This window comes from Herpailurus yagouaroundi, unplaced genomic scaffold, assembly GCF_014898765.1.
Source record: "Herpailurus yagouaroundi ecotype Mexico unplaced genomic scaffold, PumYag 142, whole genome shotgun sequence".
NCBI lineage: Eukaryota > Metazoa > Chordata > Mammalia > Carnivora > Felidae > Herpailurus > Herpailurus yagouaroundi.
The window spans coordinates 31,038,903-31,061,881 of record NW_024412397.1 but is presented as its reverse complement, the minus strand read 5'-3'; the positions used below and the strand labels follow the sequence as shown (position 1 = coordinate 31,061,881).

At 38.2% G+C, this 22,979-nt stretch overlaps 1 protein-coding gene across 2 annotated transcripts in view; it reads right to left on the bottom strand.

Moving 5' to 3' along the window:
• The window catches only part of RIT2 (Ras like without CAAX 2), a 385,242-nt gene that overhangs the window by 337,803 nt on the left and 24,460 nt on the right, over positions 1-22,979 (bottom strand). Inside the window, exon 1 of one of the 2 annotated variants that reach the window (XM_040478956.1) lies at positions 3,188-3,312. The exons of the other annotated variant lie outside the window; for it this stretch is intronic. The gene's annotated coding sequence lies outside the window, so the exon portion shown is untranslated. Of the gene's footprint in view, positions 1-3,187; positions 3,313-22,979 lie in introns of those variants that run through there. 2 annotated transcript variants of the gene reach the window in all.

Below are 22,979 nucleotides of genomic sequence, written 5' to 3'. Positions count from 1 at the left end.
CCTCTTTATTTGATGCTGTATCCATAGTCAAATACATTTACTGCTTTGACTAATAAACTCCCCAGTCAGGTAGAATGCTGAACGCCATTAATCTCTTGCAATGAGGCACTTGATTCCAAACCTCACAATGCAGTTAAAATGAGGCCAGAATAATTGAACAGATAATATTGTGCTTTTACTTCAGTGCCCAAGTGGTTGGAAAGGGGATCAGGAGATGCTCTGAGAGAAAACGCAATCCCTCACTATTATTCTAGACGGTATTTGGTACAGCTTCCACTGGCAGAGCTAAATCCAATATCTTGGTTGATGCCAATGACACTAAGTCCATGGAGCAAAAGATAAATAAACAGATGAGCTTTAAAAATATGGTCATAATCCTAAAGGTGAGACAGGAAATAATCAAAACCCTAGAGGAGAAAGCAGGAAAAGACCTCTCTGACCTCAGCCTTAGCAATTTCTTACTTGACACATCCCCCAAGGCAAGGGAATTAAAAGCAAAAATGAAGTACTAGGACCTTATGAAGATAAAAAGCTTCTGCACAGCAAAGGAAACAACCAACAAAACTAAAAGGCAACCAACGGAATGGGAAAAGATATTTGCAAATGACATATCAGACAAAGGGCTAGTATCCAAAATCTGTAAAGAGCTCACCAAACTCCACACCCAAAAAACAAATAACCCAGTGAAGAAATGGGCAGAAAACATGAACAGACACTTCTCTAAAGAAGACATCCAGATGGCCAACAGGCACATGAAAAGATGCTCAATGTCGCTCCTCATAGGGAAATGCAAATCAAAACCACACTCAGATATCACCTCATGCCAGTCAGAGTGGCCAAAATGAACAAATCAGGAGACTATAGATGCTGGAGAGGATGTGGAGAAACGGGAACCCTCTTGCACTGTTGGTGGGAATGCAAATTGGTGCAGCCACTCTGGAAAACAGTGTGGAGGTTCCTCAGAAAATTAAAAATAGACCTACCCTATGACCCAGCAATAGCTCTGTTAGGAATTTACCCAAGGGATACAGGAGTACTGATGCATAGGGGCACTTGTACCCCAATGTTTATAGCAGCACTCTCAACAATAGCCAAATTATGGAAAGTGCCTAAATGTCCATCAACTGATGAATGGATAAAGAAATTGTGGTTTATATACACAATGGAGTACTACGTGGCAATAAGAATGAAATATGGCCCTTTGTAGCAACATGGATGGAACTGTAGAGTGTTATGCTAAATGAAATAAGCCATACAGAGAAAGACAGATACCATATGTTTTCACTCTTATGTGGATCCTGAGAAACTTAACAGAAACCCATGGGGGAGGGGAAGGAAAAACAAAAAAGGAGGTTACAGTGGGAGAGAGCCAAAACATAAGAGACTCTTAAAAACTGAGAACAAACTGAGGGTTGATGTGGGGTGGGAGGGAGGGGAGGGTGGGTGATGGGTATTGAGGAGGGCACCTTTTGGGATGAGCACTGGGTGTTGTATGGAAACCAATTGAACAATAAATTTCATATACTGAAAAAAATATATAGTCATATTTTATTTGAGTAAAGTGCATCCAAGGTAATTCAGCAAAAATAAGCAAATGAACTAAAAAATGATCACAGAATCTCTTATATATGGTAAGAAAAGAATCTCATGTTAGACTGGCAATCAAAATAAGTCTTAATTAAGCTCCATCCTTCTATAAAACCAAGTGGCCCACCCCACTTCAATGTGAGGAAAGTATCTTTATTCCTCACACAGGCCAAGGATGAGTACTGTAGAGAGCAGATGTCTAGAACTTTTTAAATCATTATTACAGCAACTAAATAGTTGACCATGGCATACTCTATGGAAAATTCTTACTACGCACTCATTTATATTATTATAGCAATCCCTGTGACCAGATATTATAATCCTCACTTTATAGACGAAGAAACTGAGAATACAAGATCCTGTAACCAGCACATCACATAATTGATAAATGATTGAGACAGACTTTGGCCTCAAATTTGCCAGATTCCAAAACTAGTACTCACTATCATTTTATGATAGATTATTTCTTGACTCCCTAAGACATTTTAGGTTTATTATTTTTCCATAATGATAAGTTTGCAACTCTATTAATTAGACTCATGTGAAAGAATATTCCACAAAATATATTGCTGTTTCTAAATCTTTTTTGAGCTCTCAAATGTTTTGGTGTAATATATAAATTGATTCACAGAAAATCCATGACTTTCTTGTTCATGAGAGAAAAATAATAAGTGTGGGGGACCAGACTTTTCTGCATGGTTCTGTAACATGGACCCTGGAAAGGTAACATGTCTTTAGTGTTTAATATGAATTGCTACTGAGAAATTAGGGATATAGTTGGATAAAAATTATTATAGGGTTATGGTTATATTTTTTATTATTATAGACTGATAACAATAAAACATTAATTTTGGTGTATAATATATTGTGGAAACATATTCGATATCCCTTCAGGATAGTTGAGAGTAAATGTATATACCATATTTCAACACATGGAAGAGGAAATTCCTCAAGATGTTCCAATTACAAATAAGAATGTTACATTCCCTTTCCCTCTATATGTTCTGTGTATCTCTACATATACTGTAATATAGTCTACACTTCTCAGTGGCTAAAGAGATTTTGTTGAGCCTTATTTTTTGTAGTTTATAATATGGGAATTATGAATCCTACTATTCTATTGGAAAGAAAATTGGATTATAATATTAAATATGCACTTTCAAATTGTATAATACTCCCAGAAATTTGATTAGCCACCCTTTGTCCCCACCATGAGAACCAGTAAATCTGGGAGCTCAACAACACTAAGATCATTAGTTTAAATAGACTCTCCAACAGCCTAGACTTTCTAGCACACTACTAAAAAATAGTTAATACACTTTTGATAAATATTCATCTTACTTGACAGAGTGGAATGACTACATGCTTAAATATGTGTTAGTGATGCAGTATCAACTCAGTGCATGAAAAGGAAAAAGCAATTCTGACATGCAAATAGGGATCCAGAGTGGCATATAAAGCACTGATTAGACGAAGTCTCCCTAAGTCGAGTATAGTGTAGACAATAGAGAATGTGTGGCAGCCAAGATAAATGAATTTTATTAAGAAAAAAACCCAGAAACTTATGGTTATTTTTAAAGGGGAAAGGCTGGGGACTTACTGAAGGTAAGGACATACTGAAGAGATGGTTCCGGCAGCAGTTACATGTTTACTTTGAGGGTGAAAACAAGAACAAGAATCTTGAGTCACAAAACAGCAAGTTTAAGTAAAACCATAAAAATTAAAGTATGGCTGGAATCATGCCTTTCTTTTAAATTGTTTTTCAGGGGAGCCTGGGTGGCTCAGTCGGTTAAGCGTCCGACTTCGGCTCAGGTCGTGATCTCGCAGTCCGTGGGTTCGAGCCCCGCGTCAGGCTCTGTGCTGACAGCTCAGAACCTGGAGCCTGCTTCTGATTCTGTGTTTCCCTCTCTCTCTGACCCTCCCCCTATTCATGCTCTGTCTCTCTATGTCTCAAAAATAAACGTTAAAAAAAATTTTTTTTAAAAATGTTTTTCAGTAAATAAGATTTGAGCAAAAAAAGATAATATATTTTATAAATTATAGTATGAAATCGTTAGATTGCATAATCAATCTATTGGAAGAGAAAGTAGTTTAAAATAAGAGTCACCATATGTGTGTCTGGAGCTTTTATTCCCAACCAGCCATTGAAAGCATAGGGTCTACACCTTCAGCTTGAAGAGTGTTGACCAATATGGACTGACTAACTTGGCTCCATGGGTGATTCTTGGGGTTGAAACATCTTGTTTATATGCAGGGAATTAAAACACAATACCCAACCAAGACCTTTCTATTCCTGTAAGAAATGGGAACACTGCTAACTCTAAGCCACTCACACATTTGATAGAAGTCATTTATTTTACTTCTGTTTTGAAACTGATTTTTAACTTTAGGGAGAAGTTTTATGGCCCCCTCTCACAGTAATATGTTCCAATTAAGAATCCAATCCAAAGACTTTGAAGTTCAATTTTGATTCAAAGTTATTTTCCTTTGTTTAGGGTATAGATTTTCTGTCAATATGAAAATGAAAGTAATACAATTCTCAAATAACAGCTGAGAAAATTAACAAATAGTGAGAACTAAAACACTTTTCTCAAAATCAAGGATTATATACTTCTTTCATTTTGTTACTAAACCGACAAAATACTAAATACTAAACAGCATGGTATGCTACAAATGAAAAGTGGGCCATGAAAATGATGATGGAAACGTCTATTAGGAACCCACAAGAGCTGCGAGTTGAAATACGTGGAAATCACAGGAAGGAATGAGTGAAAAGCATCTTAAAACTTCAACTGGTTTTTTTGGTTTGTTTTTGTTTTTGTTTTGTTTTTGTTTTTTTAATGAGAACACTTATGTCCAGAATGTCTAAGAGATTTGATGAGGGACATAAGCTAAGCAGTGGCAGTACCAGACACAGCCACAAGATTTCATGACTTCCCTAACATTCAATCAATAAAGGCTGTTAACTTAATGGATGGATGCCCTCATAAGGTGATCACAAATTTCAGAACAGAAACGAGTGGAATTCAATCTTAAATTTGTTGAAAGCAAATAGATTAAGTCAGGGATAACTGGCATCTTCCCAGCTCCAGAAATCTCAATTCACTGTAAAGTCACGCCAGAATATATAATAAACTAATAAAAACATTTGTTAAGCACTCGTTTCAAGTTAGAGCAATGCATGGCCTTTTCCGAAGAGAGTTAAGTGCATTTATTATTGGTGAATAGCTTATTCCCCAGACTGCAGTATCTCTAAGTAATATATATTTTGGAGGTGAGAAATCTCCTTTTACATCCTATTACTAAGCTATGCACACTTCCTCAGGATAACATGGGAATTAAATAAAGAGATGCAATTTCACACAGAACACGGTACTTGGGATCAGTAGATGCCAGGCAGGTCTCCATAAAACCAGAGCAATATGATTTCTCAAGCAATTTTTCTTCTGTGCTCATATGATGTATTTTAAACAGAAATGCCTTTTACAATGAAGTTCTGAAATAACAATGGTCCTGATATGGATCCTTTTCTAGAAATCAGAGCATCAAATTCTAATGTTTAATGAGTTAATTGACCACATGTCAGTGTAACTACAATGCAACCAAAGTTTTTATATTCTATGATCTTCACAATAAAAATCCAAATGGATTTATTTTATTGGGAGGTATTAGGTTTTACTGAGTTTTGTCATCACGAGTTCTGTCCTCCCCCCATGTTTACCTTTCCTAAGCATGTAAAATAAATCACAGGATGGCAACTCATTTTATTTTAAATGGACGCTTTTCTGGTTTTGCTTGTACTTCTCTGTTTTCCTCATGTCAAGGCAAATCAGTACAACTTTCTGGGATGCTGGGCAAATATCTTTAATCAGTGGTACATACACAGTCACTGTAACAGTAATCAAAGTGGTTTCTCTTTATTCATTAAAAAATAATACTTCTAATCCCACCCACCCATCCCAACCTTTGGCTTAAAAAATGGAAAATATTGGATACATATACAGGCTATTAGGAATTGTGTGGTAAGAAACAAAAAGAGGGGAAGAACATAGAACTAGGTAACTTGAACTTCCTACAGTCATAGAGCATTTGAGTAAAAAAATGAAGAAGAAATAGAATTCAGAGAGGCAGAAATGGCAGGTGGAAAGTCTTTCATATATGTAGATAAAGGCTTAGTCCAAAGTGTGGAGTCAAGGTAAAAAACAAACAAACAAACATGCTTTAGTGAGTAGCATTTATGTTTCTACTATAAAATTATATTCAGATCAATAGAGTGCTTATAAGACAATACATTTTAACTTATAGCAACATTTCTCAAGTTTAACCTGGTGGATCTCCAACAAAAATATCTTAATGGTAAGACAGATGTGGATTCTGGGTGAACATGATTCTAAGTGAACACTTAACGCATCATTATTGTATTAAAAACATAAGCACAGGCACTGAAACGAAGTGGCAAATCTGGATTACAATGTGGCTATCCAGAATGATCCAGAATGTGCTTATATTGATTTATAAATTGTTATTCAAATGAATTCACACAATTAAAAAAAAACATAGAGAAATTCCATACCCTGATAGCAAATATCTGTAAACCTCAATCTAAGAGGCACTGTTTTATAGTCAATGTAGACCCATTAGAGTTTAAAAGTACCATCAACTTGGCACTTTAGAATAAATATTTCAGAGAATTTCATTTTAAGAGACACTGAGGAACTTTTGAAATAACTTGTTCATTTAAGTATTCTGTCAACTAACTAGCTAAGCCCCTAGATTCTACCCAGATGCTAGGTGCTGGAGAAACAAAGATGAATGCATGGTTCTGCCACAAAGTCCATGGTCTAACTGAGGAAACAGTCCTATTGACATAGAAGAATAAAATACGGATGTGCAATGGCAGAGAGGTTGACAGAGAACTTTGAGGCCAGGAAAGATGAAATGAGTAAGCTACATGTTTAATAGTGAATTGAAATTGTGTTTAAGTTTGAGCATGTGTGTATGTATAGAGGGAGGGGTGGGGCATATAAACAACAAAGAACAGCATGAATAAACATTCCTTTAACACTGCCAAAGTAAAAACTCTGAGGCAGTAGATGATAGAGAATGAAACTGGAAAGGTAGACAGCAGCTTGTAGTAAATTGATGTCAAGGTGCTTTGTCTTTAACATCAAGACCTAGTGGAGCATGGAACACAAGGGATGATCCAGTTGACTGGGTGTTTTAATCAGATAACTCTGGGAAAAGAATAAAGAGTGTAGACAGAGAACTCTTGTAACATTACTCAAAGTGATGATGGGTCCTTGGGCTAGAATACTGGTGATAGGGATGGATAATAGAAAAATAGGGGCGCCTGGGTGGCGCAGTCGGTTAAGCGTCCGACTTCAGCCAGGTCACGATCTCGCGGTCCGTGAGTTCGAGCCCCGCGTCGGGCTCTGGGCTGATGGCTCAGAGCCTGGAGCCTGTTTCCGATTCTGTGTCTCCCTCTCTCTCTGCCCCTCCCCCGTTCATGCTCTGTCTCTCTCTGTCCCAAAAATAAATAAAACGTTGAAAAAAAAAATTTAAAAAAAGAAAAATAAAAATTATACTTAAAAGGTAAAATCAATAGGATACTTGACCTTAAGTGAGGAGTGACAGAAAAGACAAAATCAAGGATAAACTGTTTTTCCAGCTTAGAGATACCCATCAACTGAGAATAAAAATATAAGAAGGAAAAAAAAAAACTTAGAAGAGAAAATGATGAATTTTAGTTTTTGACATGTTGAGAGTAGAAGACTTATGGGATATCCAATTAAAGCCTCTATTGACAGATGTATATATAAACCTAAAATAGTATGACCTGGAAATACAGTTTTAAGATTCAACAACTTACTAGTTGAACAATTTAGTGAGAGATACAACTTATTGAACAATTATAGGAGGGGTTGGGCTCTTTCCAAAGTTCTTAAAATGAATTATTTCATTTAAGACTCACAACAAATCTATGGAATAGGTACTAGTAAAATCCCCATTTTACAGATGAGTAAATTGAGGATTGGTGTCAAGAGGTAAATTGGCCCAAGCTCACATGGCTGTGGAGGGTTGGTGCTTAGACTGAAGCTCAGGAAATCTGACTCCATGGAACCCACCTGTAGACACTCCATTATATAACTTTTCTAGGAAAATGTGTAGTAGGAAGAATTGTGGGCAATGGCAGAACCCTGGGGAGCACCAGCATTTGTGTTTGATATTTATTATTTTGTTAGAAGTTTAGCCTATGAGTGAGACAGAGATCAGAGGGATTCATGGAGAACCAGACTGCATAGTGTCATGGTGGTCAAGAGGCTGGAGAAGAAAGCAGGGGTCAATCGTAGAACTGTGTTTGAGAAGCCACTAAAAAGTCATCATTTTGGGGGCACCTGGATGGTTCAGTTGGTTGGTTGTCTGACTTCGGCTCAGGTCATGATCTCCGCATCTATGAGTTCAAGCCCTGTGTTGGGACTGTGCTGACAGCTCAGAGCCTGGAGCCTGCTTTGGATTCTGTAACTCCCTCTCTCTCTGCCCCTTCCCCTCTCAAAAATAAACAAATAAACTTAATTTTAAAAAAAATTCATCATTGGTTTGGCAACTATAAGATGACCTCTGTGAAAATAGCTTTCATAGAATTTTGGAATATAAGGAATATCACAGGTAAGCAAATGATTGATGTGACTATAGCTAGTGCTTTGAAAGTTCAGAAAAGTGAGAGAATCAAGGAGGAAGACTACAAGCTTTGATTTGTGTTGATGCCAGTCTATATGATTATGTAACTTTTTTCCTAAATTCAGCTTGTTCTAGATAATCCTTACTGTTATTTCTGTTAACTTGGAAATTCAACCAGTTATCACCTCCTCCTTAATCCCAGCTGGACTCAACTTGTGTCCATCATCTAAACAACCTTCTTGCTTTTGTCCTTGCCCACCTAAGTCTATTGTTCATAGAGCACTTAGTATGATACTTGGAAATATAAATCACATAACATCTTTGCTCGGAACCCGCCAATGTCTTCTTTTTTCACTTAATATAAAGTCTAAAATCCTCACCAATATCTTCATGGCCTTCCTGATCTGTCCACTGTTATCTCTGTGACCTTATACTTTAATGGGCCTCTTTCTAGAGTATTCTTTCCCCAGATATTCATACGTATTTTCACCCTCATTTCTTTCTGGCCTCATTTCCTTCCTTGAGGTGACATTGCCGCTGAGAGGACATATTTGAACACAATAGGTTATAACCTTCCCATGACTCTCTACCTCTCTAATTTTTGTCATAGCACTTCCCATTACCTTCATTACATATAAATAAGTATACTTATGCTTAGAAAGATATATATATATACACACACACACACACACACACACACACACACACATCTTCTAAAATGGCAATTCCAGGGGTGCTCGGGTGGCTTAGTCAGTTAAGTGTCTGACTTTGGCTCAGGTCATGATCTCATGGTATGAGTTTGAGCCCTGCATCTGGCTCCATATGGTCTGTGAGAAGCCTGCTTGGGATTCTCACTCTCTGTCTCTGCCCCTCCCCTCTTTCTCTTTCTCTCTCAAAATAAGTGAATAAACTTAAAAAAATAAAATAAAATTTCTATTCCATAGGCCCCTGCAGCTAGACAAAGTCTTGCACAGAATAACATTAAAATATATGTGTGAAATGAATAGACAGAGAAAGGAAAGAATGCTTATAACAATGTTGTACATTGTTGGCAAATAAGGAGAGTACTTATTCCCTTTCGAAGTTTTCTTTGTAAATAATTTCCCATGGCTATATTTGAAAAGGCATAACACTGCACTGTCAAATAGACAATATGAGGTAGCAGAAATTGATAATCAATAGAATACGATCACTTCACCAGCATATAAAAGCTTAAGAATGCAAAGGAAAGCTATAAGCACAATTTCTCTTTCTTCACGTATAAATATTTCAAGAGGCAAATGCTGCCACGGCTCTCTAAATTCTTCATTTGTAACAGTGCAGGATATAATTAAAAGAGTGATTATTTGGGTTCAACTCAATAAAACTACAGTGAGTCCCTGCGTGCCAAGGTCTGTGCTGGATACAACAATAACGTGCCCTTTTAGAACGAAAAATTATGGGCTGACCAAAAATCACATTTGTTCTCCGGTCACATGGGGTGCATTTTTTAACCAAAGTGAATGCAGCAGGGAATAAGAGAAGTAGCTTTTATTGATCTTGTTATTTATATGAAAACATGGTTTGCCTGTTTACCACAGTGTTCATTAACTGCATCAGCTATTATGTAGTGAATTTCTCCAACACAATGAATATATTCAGTTGAAAATTACCAGGGCAACCCTTTTATGGAAGGATGATGCCTAGGAGAAATACAGCAGTAACCCAGTCAGTGAAATGTCTGCCCATAGATTTGGGTATTGCTAAAACAGTCCACATGCTCCCAGCACTTCCAAGCCTGCTCTATATTTATCAGCTTATATTCCATATACAACCAATTTTATCACCCCTTATCCCTGTAAAGGAGCTGGTAATTAACCTTTTCTTGTTACACTAGTATAAAATGTGCCTCTGAAACAATTTAGCATAGAAACATACAAGAGTAGTGGCTTTTCTGTGGTTTTTATTACTTCAAAGAGAAATGTTTATTTTTCTCAATCATTTTCTGGATTCCTCCATCTGAACGATGGAGATCATGTAGATTTATTCCATTACATCTGTGAAGAACGAGAATTTCAGTTCTACAAGCTTGCTGAAGCGGCTCAGTTCCTCTGAAATTTGGAAGTAAATTATCTTTAAAATTCCTGAAGATCCTCTCCTTCAAAACTGCCTTGGAGTAAGCCTTTTCTTTGATAATTCTGAATTATTAGAGTCTTACATTTTATTTTAACTCTAACGTAGAGTATTATCCATGGAGAGGCCAAAATAAATGTAACTGGATCACAGGTTCTCGGGGGGGGGGGGATCGGTGAATTTGAATAGGACAAAAAGAGAGCATCTTTATTTTAACTAATCTCTACTTTACTGTTGGCAATTTCTTCCATTATGCATACAGTCAACCAACTGGAGTACTATTAACGGTACCTGTGACTCTGCCACCAATAGAAATGACAGTTACTTTCAAATCATCTGCAAGTTGTGCAGCTTTCTGAAGATGTAGCTGATGATTATCACAATTTAACATTACAGTAGTTCTTTTCCCTTCTGATTGATCTTATTTAATGTGCTATTAGGCAAGCATTTACATTACTGTATCACATTTATTAATACTGTGATAAGTGAGTTTCAACATAATTGGTTTCCTTCGTAACTTCATGTCCATTATTTCCAGTGTTTGAAAGCATTGTTCTGAAGAGGAGTGCTGTAGGCTTTACCAGACTCTCAAAGGGTCTATAACTTAAAACCCAAAAGATTGGTGTAGCCTATTCCTTTCTTTATTCACAAACTTAGACTCCCTTGAATCAGACAATTGCCAAAAGAATTGTCAGTTTTTGGAATATTCCTTCATATATCTAATGCTCAAATTATTGGCATTAATATTCCTGTGTTGTTCACCAAGAAATTTCCAGAGTTGGAATCTATCTTCTAAATCTTGTTCCAGATCAATCTGCTCCTAAGATTGTTGGCAGAGTTAAAAATTCAGCCAGTCATTTAGTACCAAGGGTTCTTTTGAGCTTTTTAATGACTATGCAGAATTGCGTAAAGGAAATAAGATATCATTCTTCAAGAAAAATGGAAAGAAACTCTTCAAATCCTCAGAAAATCGCAATCGTAATATTACAGTGTAAAACAAAACAATCAATTAGCAAACTAGTCATCAATTCCAGCCAAGCAGCTAGGATGAATTGCTTATTCTAGTTTTTTTTTTTTTTCAAAAAAAATTTTTTAACGTTTATTTATTTTTGAGACAGAGAGAGACACAGCATGAACGGGGGAGGGGCAGAAAGAGAGGGAGGCACAGAATCGGAAGCAGGCTCCAGGCTCTGAGCTGTCAGCCCAGAGCCCGACGCGGGGCTCCAACTCGCAGACCGCGAGATCGTGACCTGAGCTGAAGTCGGACGCTTAACCGACTGAGCCACACAGGCGCCCCTATTCTAGTTTTTAGTCACAGGACATTGGGGATTATCCCCCTATGCTGTTTTCTTCCATAGATCTTCCCCTTTTTAAAAATCTCTGTTCTACATTATAGCTGTTTATTCGGAATCCTCATTTGTTCAGGCTTTTTGTAACTTCACAAGGTAGTAAGTAATCTCTTAATGGAAGTGATATTGATAGGAAAAAAATGGGAGAAATTCTTTTTGCATTTACTTTTTCTTTCATTTAACATTTGCTGAACACCTGCTAGGAATTTGGCGCTGTGGGGAGTAAGGAGAATAAAGCTTGGTGCCTCTCTTCCAAGCCTGTTAGGCAGCCCACTTCTCTCTTCTCTCCGCACTATGCCACCCACACACCCCTTTGTTGTATTTTAACAGATACCAGAAGTATCTGAATTTTAAAAGTGACCTCCCAGTAAATTGCTATTTCTAACTAGAAGGGCAACTTAAGTACAGGACTTCCAAATGGGGCCATATTCCACCTATTTGAGGAGAAAGATGGGGTGCAAATTGGGAAAATTTAATGTCCCTGTCTCTCCAGCCAGATGACAGTCCTGCATCCTTTTGCATAGTCTCAGTCCTGGAGGACCCAGCAAGTTGTCGCTCCAGCTTGTATACGTATTTTTGAGCCAAAATGAGGTCACACTGTGCATACTGTTTCATAACTTGCCTTTTGCAGCTAATACTTTCCATGTTTCTACTTCAATAAATGTTGATTTTGTCTAAAATTCAGACTCTTCAAATTTCCCCAATAATTCATAAAATATCTTTCACAGACCATTTGTCTAATCTCGGATTCCATCAAGGACTGTGCATTGTCCCATTCGATTTTGTGCCTTAAGTTTCTTTATAAAGACATAGTACCAAAATGTGTCTTAAATTATTTATCATTCTTAGTTTTGTGGTGGTTGTTTAAAGCCAAATAAAAATAAAAATAAATACAAATACATATAATGTTTTGGTATCATGCTTACATATTCTCTGAGTATATTTACTTTTTTCAAATAAATAGATCTACCTCTTATATTTCTCATATGTCCATGATTAGCAATGAAAAACCCATTCTTGCACACCAATCTATGTATGATACAAGTAAAAAAAAATATTAGTTTGACCTCTCATGAAGGGCTATGAACAGAGATGATGGTGACAACATTTAACTAGTATTTTCTTCTTTTGTGTGTCTTTGAAGGAATTCTTGACAAGAAACTGACTCCTTTGTAAATGTTAATGTTTAATTAGTTCAGAAATTGTAAGAGGCTTAGATATAGCCAGTCCCAAGCATACTCAATATATACATATTTTATTTTGTTTTGTTACAGATTGGCTTTTTATAGAAAATTAAATTGAATTCTGTGTTAAAGCATACAAATTAAAACATGAAGGTCCTGTGGACTTTGCCTAAATATGTTACTTGTTTCTCAGCCTAAATATACATGCATATTATTTTCAGCATAATTTAATCATAATTGGAATTATAGTTGCAACCATCATTCAAAATTGCTGCCATTTTGCATTTTGGCACAAAGTTTCATTCTGCCCCCCGCCCTTCCACTTTGTCTAAGAACCCTGTCAACCTCATCAAATGAGCAGAAATGCCCTAGCTTTTTTCAATCTGTAGTACTAGACAAAAAGGAAAGGAGAGAAAAATGGGTTTTTTGAAGATGATTGAATTTTGTATGAATCCAAAGCTCATTTCCTTTCTGGCTTTAGTGAATAAAAGGATATTTGCAAAATCCTGCAATACCAAGTATCATCTTTTATCATTTTAACATGGGGAGCTAATTCAATAGAAGCAAGCAGAGATGAAGGACAGTAACACATAGGCCTGGCTTTAGAGTGTTGTTGGCATTCCTGGAAAGGTTTCTTTTTTTGTGATACTATCTAAGTTCTATTCAATTTCCTCTGCTTTATAATGGGGTACTTACAACTTTGCATTATTTGAATTCTGAGAATATATTATTTCTTTCTTCCAAAGAGTTTAAAATAGGAATGAAACCTGGATGAATAGGATATTGGTAGAAACAGGGCAATCCCCAAAATGTGTTGACTGATTGCTATAGTTCATTCAGTGCTTATGAAATGTCCCTCTACTAAAGCTGCACAGTTATAAACTTCTTTCCCTGAAATTTAATTTATACACACACATACACACACACACACGTCAATAAGTATTTACTGAGAATCTGCTACATGGGATACAGCAGCAGTGAAGAGAATAGAAAAAAAAATCCCTGCTCCAGATAGTGATAAGAAGTAGACAATAGGAAAACAAAAGGTATAATATGAATTATGCTGGATATGGTAAGTGCAAAGAAGATACTTAAACTATATGCAGGGGTTGGGGACAGGGCCGCTGCCAGGGACAGTCTCATAGAGAAGGTAACATTTTATTAAAGCCCTATTGGAGATAAAGGGACACTCCTTGCACATACCTAGAGGGATGTCTCTACTCCATGTCTGAGGAAAGAAGGGAAGTTTCCTGTAACCAAAATGACCTAGGCATGAGTTAAATCCTAAGGAAAGTTCAGTTTACACTGTAGACTTTCATTCTTGTCGTGCTGCAACTCTGATAACCTGCTGAGCTACTAGGCATCACGGGGAGGCTCAGCTGGGGTTTTGTCAAATTTTTCTTTTCTGAGTGATAATAGGAATTATTATAACCATTTGAGTGCTTCATACTTACTAAGTACTTTAAGTTCTCTATATACAGTGCTTATTTTAATCCTCTCATCAATTTTCTGGGACAAACCATGGCAGCTTATTTACCAAGGGAGGGCACTGAAATCTGTACTCAGCTAGTGAAGAGCAGAGTCAGATAAAAACTCAGACCCAAAGCCAGGGGTCTGTATGCTTCTGTATTGTGAACTCCTGACTTCTCTGCCATTCAAATAGCCACATGTCCTGAAATGCATGTATAGACATATACACATAGATAATAAATAACACTGAATAATATTTATAATAAATAAATAACATATATATGGGGCCTTCAATTTTCAAATTAATCTTACATTTATTTCTCATTTGTCTCTTGTCACCACCTCATAACATTGATAAATTAGTGTCATCCTTATTTTCCAAATGAAGAGTAGGCTTAGGATTATGAAATATCTTCTCAAAGTTGCATGCCTAATAATTAATGGCATCTGGTTTGAATCCTGCTCTTTGACAATGAGTCCACAACTTTTTCCACTAGTTCTAAAGTTCATTTCTAAAATTACCGAGTGAGTAGGCATAGCTGAGAATCATCAGTACATTATATTTCCATACTTAACATCTTGTTATTATATATAAAGCAGTACTTAAAATGGTCTCTGTGAAAATGTTAACAATATGCAGACATATAAACACATACACAAAGACCCACATATATTCCATAACAGTGAAATATTGAATTCCTGTAACATATTTTTTGCATGAAAACCATGGAATACATGAAGTATAAAAGGCAAACTGACTTACTTCCAGACCCCCCAAAAGGGAAATACCATATTAATGACAACCATAATGAATCTTATAGCAGCAAATATTTAATGAACACAAAATATGTGTAAGGACTTCAAAACATTAAGTCATTTATTTAGTCCTAATAGCAATTAAGTAGGTACACATACTAATCTTACCTTACAGAAGAGGAAACAAAGCCATAGAACCATTAACTAAGTTGCTACCTTCACATCATATGTGAATTTCAGGGCCTGGGTTTGAGGGGTGTCTGCCTCTAGAGCTGTATTATGACCCCCTGAGTGGTCCTGCCTCCTACAGTCAGCAGGGGTGATTTCCTCCCTCCCAAAGCAGCATCTATTAAGACAGACAGAGGCGTGTTTTGTCCTGAGGTAACAACGTCAAAGATTTAGCTGTTTCTTTTTAAGAGGCTCATTTCCAAAATCTTCAATCAAACACTGCTATGACTTATAATTTGTTCCTTTACAAACACTGTTAGAGCAAGCTCAGGTATGGGATGATGGCGGTGAAAATGACCCATAAGACAACTTTCTATAGGTAGCTATTGAGAAGGCAAGATTCTGCTTGGGCATATGTAAATGTTTATCACAGAATTATACCTCCAAATCATCAATCTATCAGTAGCTAATAGCATCTAGTGCAAACTTACATTTGAGACAAAAATTCTTTGCTTGTCTCCCTGACTGGATGGCCAAAGCATCTTCTTAAACACTTCCCTCTGTGCCATTGTTGTTGTTGGATAGCTTCTATCCCAGGGAAATACTTGTTCATGTTGAGTTTAAGTCTGGCCTTTTGTAACTTGAGATCATATCTGTTTTATCTCTATTACATTTTCAGTGAGAATAGTATATTGTCAGGAGACTCAGGTTCTAGTCCAGTATTGAACACTAGCTACCTTTATGGCTGTGATGACTCATGTAACATCTTTGGATTTAAACTGTAACATGAGCAACATAATAAGTCTTTTTTGATCTGACAGCTATTGTGTCCCCTATGCTATCATCCTGTCTATGTCAATAGCCTACACAAAGTCTTTGCGCATTTACCTAGGTAGTCTTTATTAGACTGCACTGGAGATTAAAACAGTAGTGTCCAGAGCAGGTAGTATATAGTTGTTGTTTTTTTTTTTTTTTTTCTAGGACATTGACTTTTTTTAATGGTATTATGTTTCTGTTTTCTGTGTAAAGGGAGGCAAAATTTACCTAGATATTAACTTCTTGCCAGCAAATCCAGCCTACTGTTGCCATCAAACCCTTGCATTTACTAAAACATTTTTATTTTCAGACAGACATTCTCTGCTTCCTCCAAAGACATTTCTTTCTAAAGGATTGCAAATGAAGGACGGTCTTCCCCTGTCCAGGCCCAATCTTATACTCAACCCCAGCAAACTGCATGTCATGAACAGTTAAGCTTTCTGCTTTTTAAAAACATTTTTTTCAATATTCATTTCTTCTTTTTGAGAGAGAGTCAGAGACAGAGCATGAGTGGGGAAGGGGCAGAGAGAGAGGGAGACAGAATCCGAAGTAGGTTCCAGGCTGAGATGTCAGCACAGAGCCCAATGCCAGGCTTGAACTCAAGGCCCACGACATCATGACCTCAGCTGAAGTCGGCCACTTAAGCGACTGAACCAGCCTGGCGCCCCAAGCTTTCTGCTTTTTAAGTTATTACTGTGAATACTTACTTTGTGATTTTAACATCAACTTCACTGATTGTAATCTCCTTGGCTGATATTTCAACTCTCCACAGTCTGTCCCCATCTCAAACAGCTCCACTCTCCACAAACCCAAACCCTCCGCGCACTGAGCCAGACCTCTGCCGAACCCCTCCGGCTGACAGGGGTGTATGTGCCTCTGGAGCTTTGTGCAAGCCTGACTGGAAGGGCCTGCTCCTTTCCTTCAGGAAGTTTTTCTTCCACAGATAGCTAATTTCCCACCTTTACCAGAAAGCCCTTCCTGATGACTGCAACCTCTGTAAATCTATAACCTCTGAATTCCAGAAATGCTGGCATCTATTGTTATGGATATGTCTGAGCTCCCCAAATAGTCTGTAAATTCCTTTAAGCCCCCTTGATTCTTGGATTGTATACATGCTAAATATTCCTGGCTCCACAACCACCCAGCATTCCTTAACTTCCTCCAGGAGGAGGCAGGGATAACAAATGGATACAGAGCTGAGGCAAAGCAAGGAGAAGGGTGAGGGGCAGCCCAAACTCCTGTTCTCCCAATCATTACCGGCCTCAGCAAAGGAGCTCTGGACTCAGGAGAGCAGGAGGCAACATCTCAGATTTTATTTCTTAATTATTCTTCTGATTTGTTGTTTCTCTGTGACTGCATCATTTCCATCTGAGCAGCATCAGTCTGTGTTTGGAGCAAGAGGAACCAGGGTTCAGCAGACCAGGAGACATGGTCAATTTAAAGGATGTGCCCTGGTTGTACCGCAGGATCTAGTCTGTAATGAAATATAATTCCAGTGACAGAGGAGATCCAAGTCGGATACATTACATTCTGTTTGGATATTTAGTACTCTTTCTGTAGGGTGAACACTAAAGATAATTTGTTTCATTTAAAAAGAAGACAAGTATCTTATGGTTGTTTTTATTGTTCCAAGGGGTATCCAGATTACTTATAGAAGTAGAGAGCCTCACAAGTCTTCTAATTTAACCTTTTAGTCTTTCAAATGAAGAATCAAAACAAAACAAAACAAAAAACCACTACCACTAACAATAAAGGAAAGTCTCAGGGGTTTGTAAAACTCACTCAGGACCATCCACCAGTGAATGCTGGAGGTAAGAAGACTTGCGTGTGTGTGGATTTGCTTTGTTTTATTCATTTTTGACTAATAAAATTGGGGGGGGGGACAAAGATTGAACTGAAAAATAAGAAAGGATTTATAGAATTTATATTTATAAAAATAAGAAAGGGACATGCAATATAACTAATATATTTTTAACCCACCATGGAAATTTGGTGGCCAAGTGACCAGACATTAAGCAAATGCTCATCATTCTGATATTTTCATCTGAATTCAGATAAAACTCATTTCCCAGGGGAGAACTTCCATTTTTGTCTATAGGGCTGACAGGATCCCCAAGGGTCATCTTTAAGTGGAGCAGTGACAAGAACTGAAGCCATCAAGGGGGCGCCATGTGTTAATTGAAAATGAGGATGACCTGATTTATGACAGGTGAGTCCCCAAAATGGTTTTCCTTCCCCATATCTGCAGTCAGTGTTAGTTTTCCTGTTTATCCTCAGCTCTGGCAGCAGCATGTGCAACGAAGCTAGGACACACTGCCTGCAAAAGGAAGTTTGGAGTCTACATTCTGGTTGCATCAGGCTTGCTATAGGCCAGTGGTAAGTTCATCATTATTGGACTTCTCACCTACAAAGAAAATGAGGTCTCGCCTGTCTCCAAATTTCTGAGCTCTTGTCAAATTAGAAGATGAGAGACTCCTGAGCATTAGCGCACTGCTTTTGCTGGCAAAAAGTGCCTTCTGTCATGTGCTTGAGTCTTGTCACAAAGACTGCAAAACTCACTGCCATCACACGTGAAGAAAAATGATATCGAACACTGTAATTTCATTAAGACTTTGGTTAATTTCCATCTCCAAAAACTAATCAATGAACTGAGGCATCAAGGCCTTCAACTTCACTCAGTGCAGCATTCACTACACTCAGTTCTTACCTTTCTATTTATTTATTTATTAGAAACTAAAATATCTGGATCTTACTGACTTTTAGACCACCAATCTTTATTCAGTTCCTACCCTGTGCGGAACACCATCCTCCGTTAAAGAATGTGTGCACCTTGCTCTAATTCCTCACCCTGACACTGCAACGGCAAGTATTATTCCGTTCTCCTGATAAGAACAACGGGGTACACAGATGGTCTAAGTGTTTTCCCCAAGACCACACCCCTCGTAAGTAATAGCTGTGGGATTTGAACCCATGACCTTCTGCTTCCTCACACTCTCCTCTCACTTATTTATTGCTTGTGAATTCCACCACTGGGTAGGGCTTTTGCACAACATTTGGATATTTGATCGCACTGACCCAGACATCCAGCCCAGAGAAACCCTGAGCTAAATGTCGAAATAACCTACCTACCTGCCTCTACTTTTTCCTTATCCCCCATTACTGCTGTACTACTGCTGCTTTGTTTTTTGCTGCCATTAGATTTTTAAAAAATCAGCATGGACATTATTTTGTTTTTCAAAACCCATTCTGTGCTTATTTCATTTGATACTCTTGAAAAGCAAGGGAGACAGGAAAACTGAGTCTCTCAATATTCTGCAGAAGAAACTGAAACCCTAGGAAGCAGCTCAGTGACTGGCTTAACGTCACCTGCTGCCGCCCACCAGGACTCCTATTCCTATCGTGATCTGTGTACCTTCTGGGGGTTCTTCTTCTTATGAAGGATGCCCATTGATTTATTATCCAAGCTGGGACACTTCTGAGAATGAAAGGGCCTTCTGTCAGTAATTAAGCCAGCACAACAGGAATAAACCAGGATCCCTGGGCAGACCTGAGCAGACGGTCACCCCAGTTGTAAGGAACTTGCAGTTCTCTTGAAAAATCACAATGCTTATTAGCAAACTGCCAGAAGTTCAAGTGACATGTGATGGTCTCTGTTAGGTAAGAAAACTAGCTTAGTTTTATCAGTCATTGATATAACAACCATCATATACATGTCTATTAATGGATGTCTACAAACACTAGTCAGGAGACTTCAAAATTCTTTGGGCTTTTGAACTATTTTTTTACATAGAAATACTTAGAATAATAATTATAACATTGCTTGTGCCACAACACTTTGTGATTTATATATACTATATATAATTATTTTAGAAAGTATATAATAATTATCATGATCATAATGATGGTTCATATCTACTGAACAACTATTATGTCTTAACTGCTTTAAACGCATCCTCTCCATCAACCCTCTCAGTAAATTAAGGAAAGAGCATTATTGTTTTTTCTATATTACAGAGAAAGAATGTGAGGGACAGAGAAGTACGGTAACCTCATTGTCATACTGCTGGTAGGTCTGATTCTTAGACATGTGTTCCTAACCACTGTGTGCTATTAGTTCCTTCACCCCAAGATAAACAGGGCGTGTACCATGTTTCCTGCTTCTTTCACAGAAGAACAAACTAAAGCAAAGAGGGGCCAACAAGTCCTTTGTAACTGTTTCCAATTATTACATGGGAGACATTTAACATTCATTTTTGAGAGGCAGAGAGAGACAGAGCATGAGTGGGGGAGGGACAAAGAGAGAGGGAGACGCAGAATCCGAAGCAGGCTCCAGGCTCTGAGCAGTCAGCACAGAGCCCAATACAGGGCTCGGACTCGTTTACTGCAAGATCATGACCTGAGCCTAAGTGGGAAGCTTAACCAACTGAGCCACCCAGGTACCTCGGGAGAGCACTATTTAAACTGAGGTATTTTTGTTTCCTGTTTATTTTTCCCTCTTTTACCAAATAGTACTTCACGAATAATGAATTTCCTTTTAATCATCATGAAACCTCACAGAATCTTGCTCTGACCCTTTATTGTGCGCTTCAAGGGCTACACAAGCTGCATTTCCTCTTACATTCCTGAGCTTTCCTTCTTTCTATCCATCCTCCCTCCACACTCCCTCTTTCCCATTTTCTTCCTTTCTTCCTTCCTGTCTTCTATCAGCCAACATCTGTGAGGACCTGCTTTATTCGTAGCATAGGCTAAGTACAGGCACTCAAAGACCAGGCCACTCCTGTTTACTAGTTCCCCCTTATCTGAGGGGGGCATGTCCAAGACCCCTAATAGCTACCTGAAACAGAGGATCATATTGAACCTTGTATATACTATTTTATGTTGTGCTAAAAGTTTAACTTATAAATTAGGCACAGGAAGGGATTAACAGCAATAACCAATAATAAGTTGCCATAATTACAGTAATATACTATAACAAAAATTATGTGAATGCAGCCTCTCTCTCAAAATATCTCACTGTGCTGTACTCACCCTTCTTGTGATGATGTGAGATGATGAAATGCCTGCATGATGAATGAAATTAGGTGAATGATGCAGGCACTGTTGACATAGTGTTAGGAGATCATTCACCTTCTGGTGATTCCAAGAGGATCACCTATTACCACACTGGACTGACCGAGGTTGACTGTATGTAACTGAACAGGGGAAAACAAAAACCACAGATGTGGGGGAGGGGACCACTGTACTCTATGGGGGGATTCAAAACTTAAATCAAGGATGACTGTAGCCTGCATCACAGTCATGTGTAAGGAGCAGTGGGAGCTCCTTATCACCTTATGGATGAGGGTAAAGGTGGAAAAAAGAGAAGGAAGGAAGGAAAGGAAAGGAAGGGAAAGGCTTCTTTGAGGAAATCCCATAGTGGCAGCACAGGCAGGCAGGCAGGAGATCAATTGAAGAATGAAAGAAGAGAGTTTCTGTAGAGATAGCTGTGGTAGGACTTACAAGTGGCTGGTGGGACAAAAGGAAACAGATTCTGAAGGCCTTTAAAAAAATTGTTTGTTTGTTTGTTTGTTTGTTTAAGAGGGGGCAGAGAGGGAGAATCCCAAGCAGGCTCCACACTGTCAGCCTCATGTGGGGCTGGATGTCGACAACCATGAGATCAAGACCTGAGCCAAAATCAAGAGTCCACTGCTCAACTGACAGCCACCCAGGCACCCGTTGAAGGCCTTGACTGACCCACTATAGGTTGCACAATTTAACGTGAAGACTGAGAATGGTGACCACATCATACTCCACCAAAGGCACTCAAGAGCTGCCCAGAACAGAGGCTCAGCAGCTATGCTGACAGTCAAATAAGGAAGGCAGAGGGAGCCACAGCAAGGGCCACAGACATACATCAGGAAGCCCACGGACTCCAGACCTCTGGCTGAGAAGACCATGCCCTGTAACTCTAGGATATGTTCAATAGTTGCTGTAAATAATAACACACCGCTCTCAACTATGTGCCAGGCACCATTCTGAGCATTTTATGTACTGCTGTCAATACATTAATATTAATGTAGCTAATCTTCAAAACAACCCTATGAATCACTTAAGCACCTACTTCTCCCTTTGAGCCCCAAACAACTTTTTAGGTTTTGACTAATTTTAATTAATTGTGAGTTGACCTTACTCACAACTCCTCCCCACAAAAGTAGTGGACTTAATTCTTTCTTGTCTCTCAACCCAGAGCATCTGTTTGTAATAATACTGTGACTAAAAACCACACATGGCCTTATTTCAAAGTGCCCTTCAGAAGACATCTTTTTCGTGTCCCTTTAGTCCTCTTAGTTGCAGCTATGAGACTGAGGGAATTTATTTAACTACCCCAAAAGTGCAGAGAACACTCATTGGATCACAATGGATCAACTCTTTATCATTCCTACAATAAAGTTGCTGCTGTCCTTTCGTGGTTCTGGGTCCCGTAGTGCTGGGGGCTGGCTGCCGTTCTCCTGCTCCCCAGTCTAAATAGCACTGTTCAAGTGGACCCAGAGGGGCTGGAGTAGAGAAGCAAACAGATGTGAAGGGAGTAAGGAAAGGCACCCCACTTCTTGCACCACCATGTGCTGTTTCAGTGACATCCACAAATATAACAACCTCCTTTTGGAAACACACCAATCAGAAATGATATCAGAGATAAAATCTAGAAGTTAAAATCTGCCTCAAGTTAAACACACTCATTAGTCTATTGTGTCTTAATTATGGCATTTTGTTTCAATTTTATTAGTCAAACGCCAATCCTAAGACTAGGTTGTAACTGCAGTTTTTCTTTTCTTTTCTTTTCTTTTCTTTTCTTTTCTTTTCTTTTCTTTTCTTTTCTTTT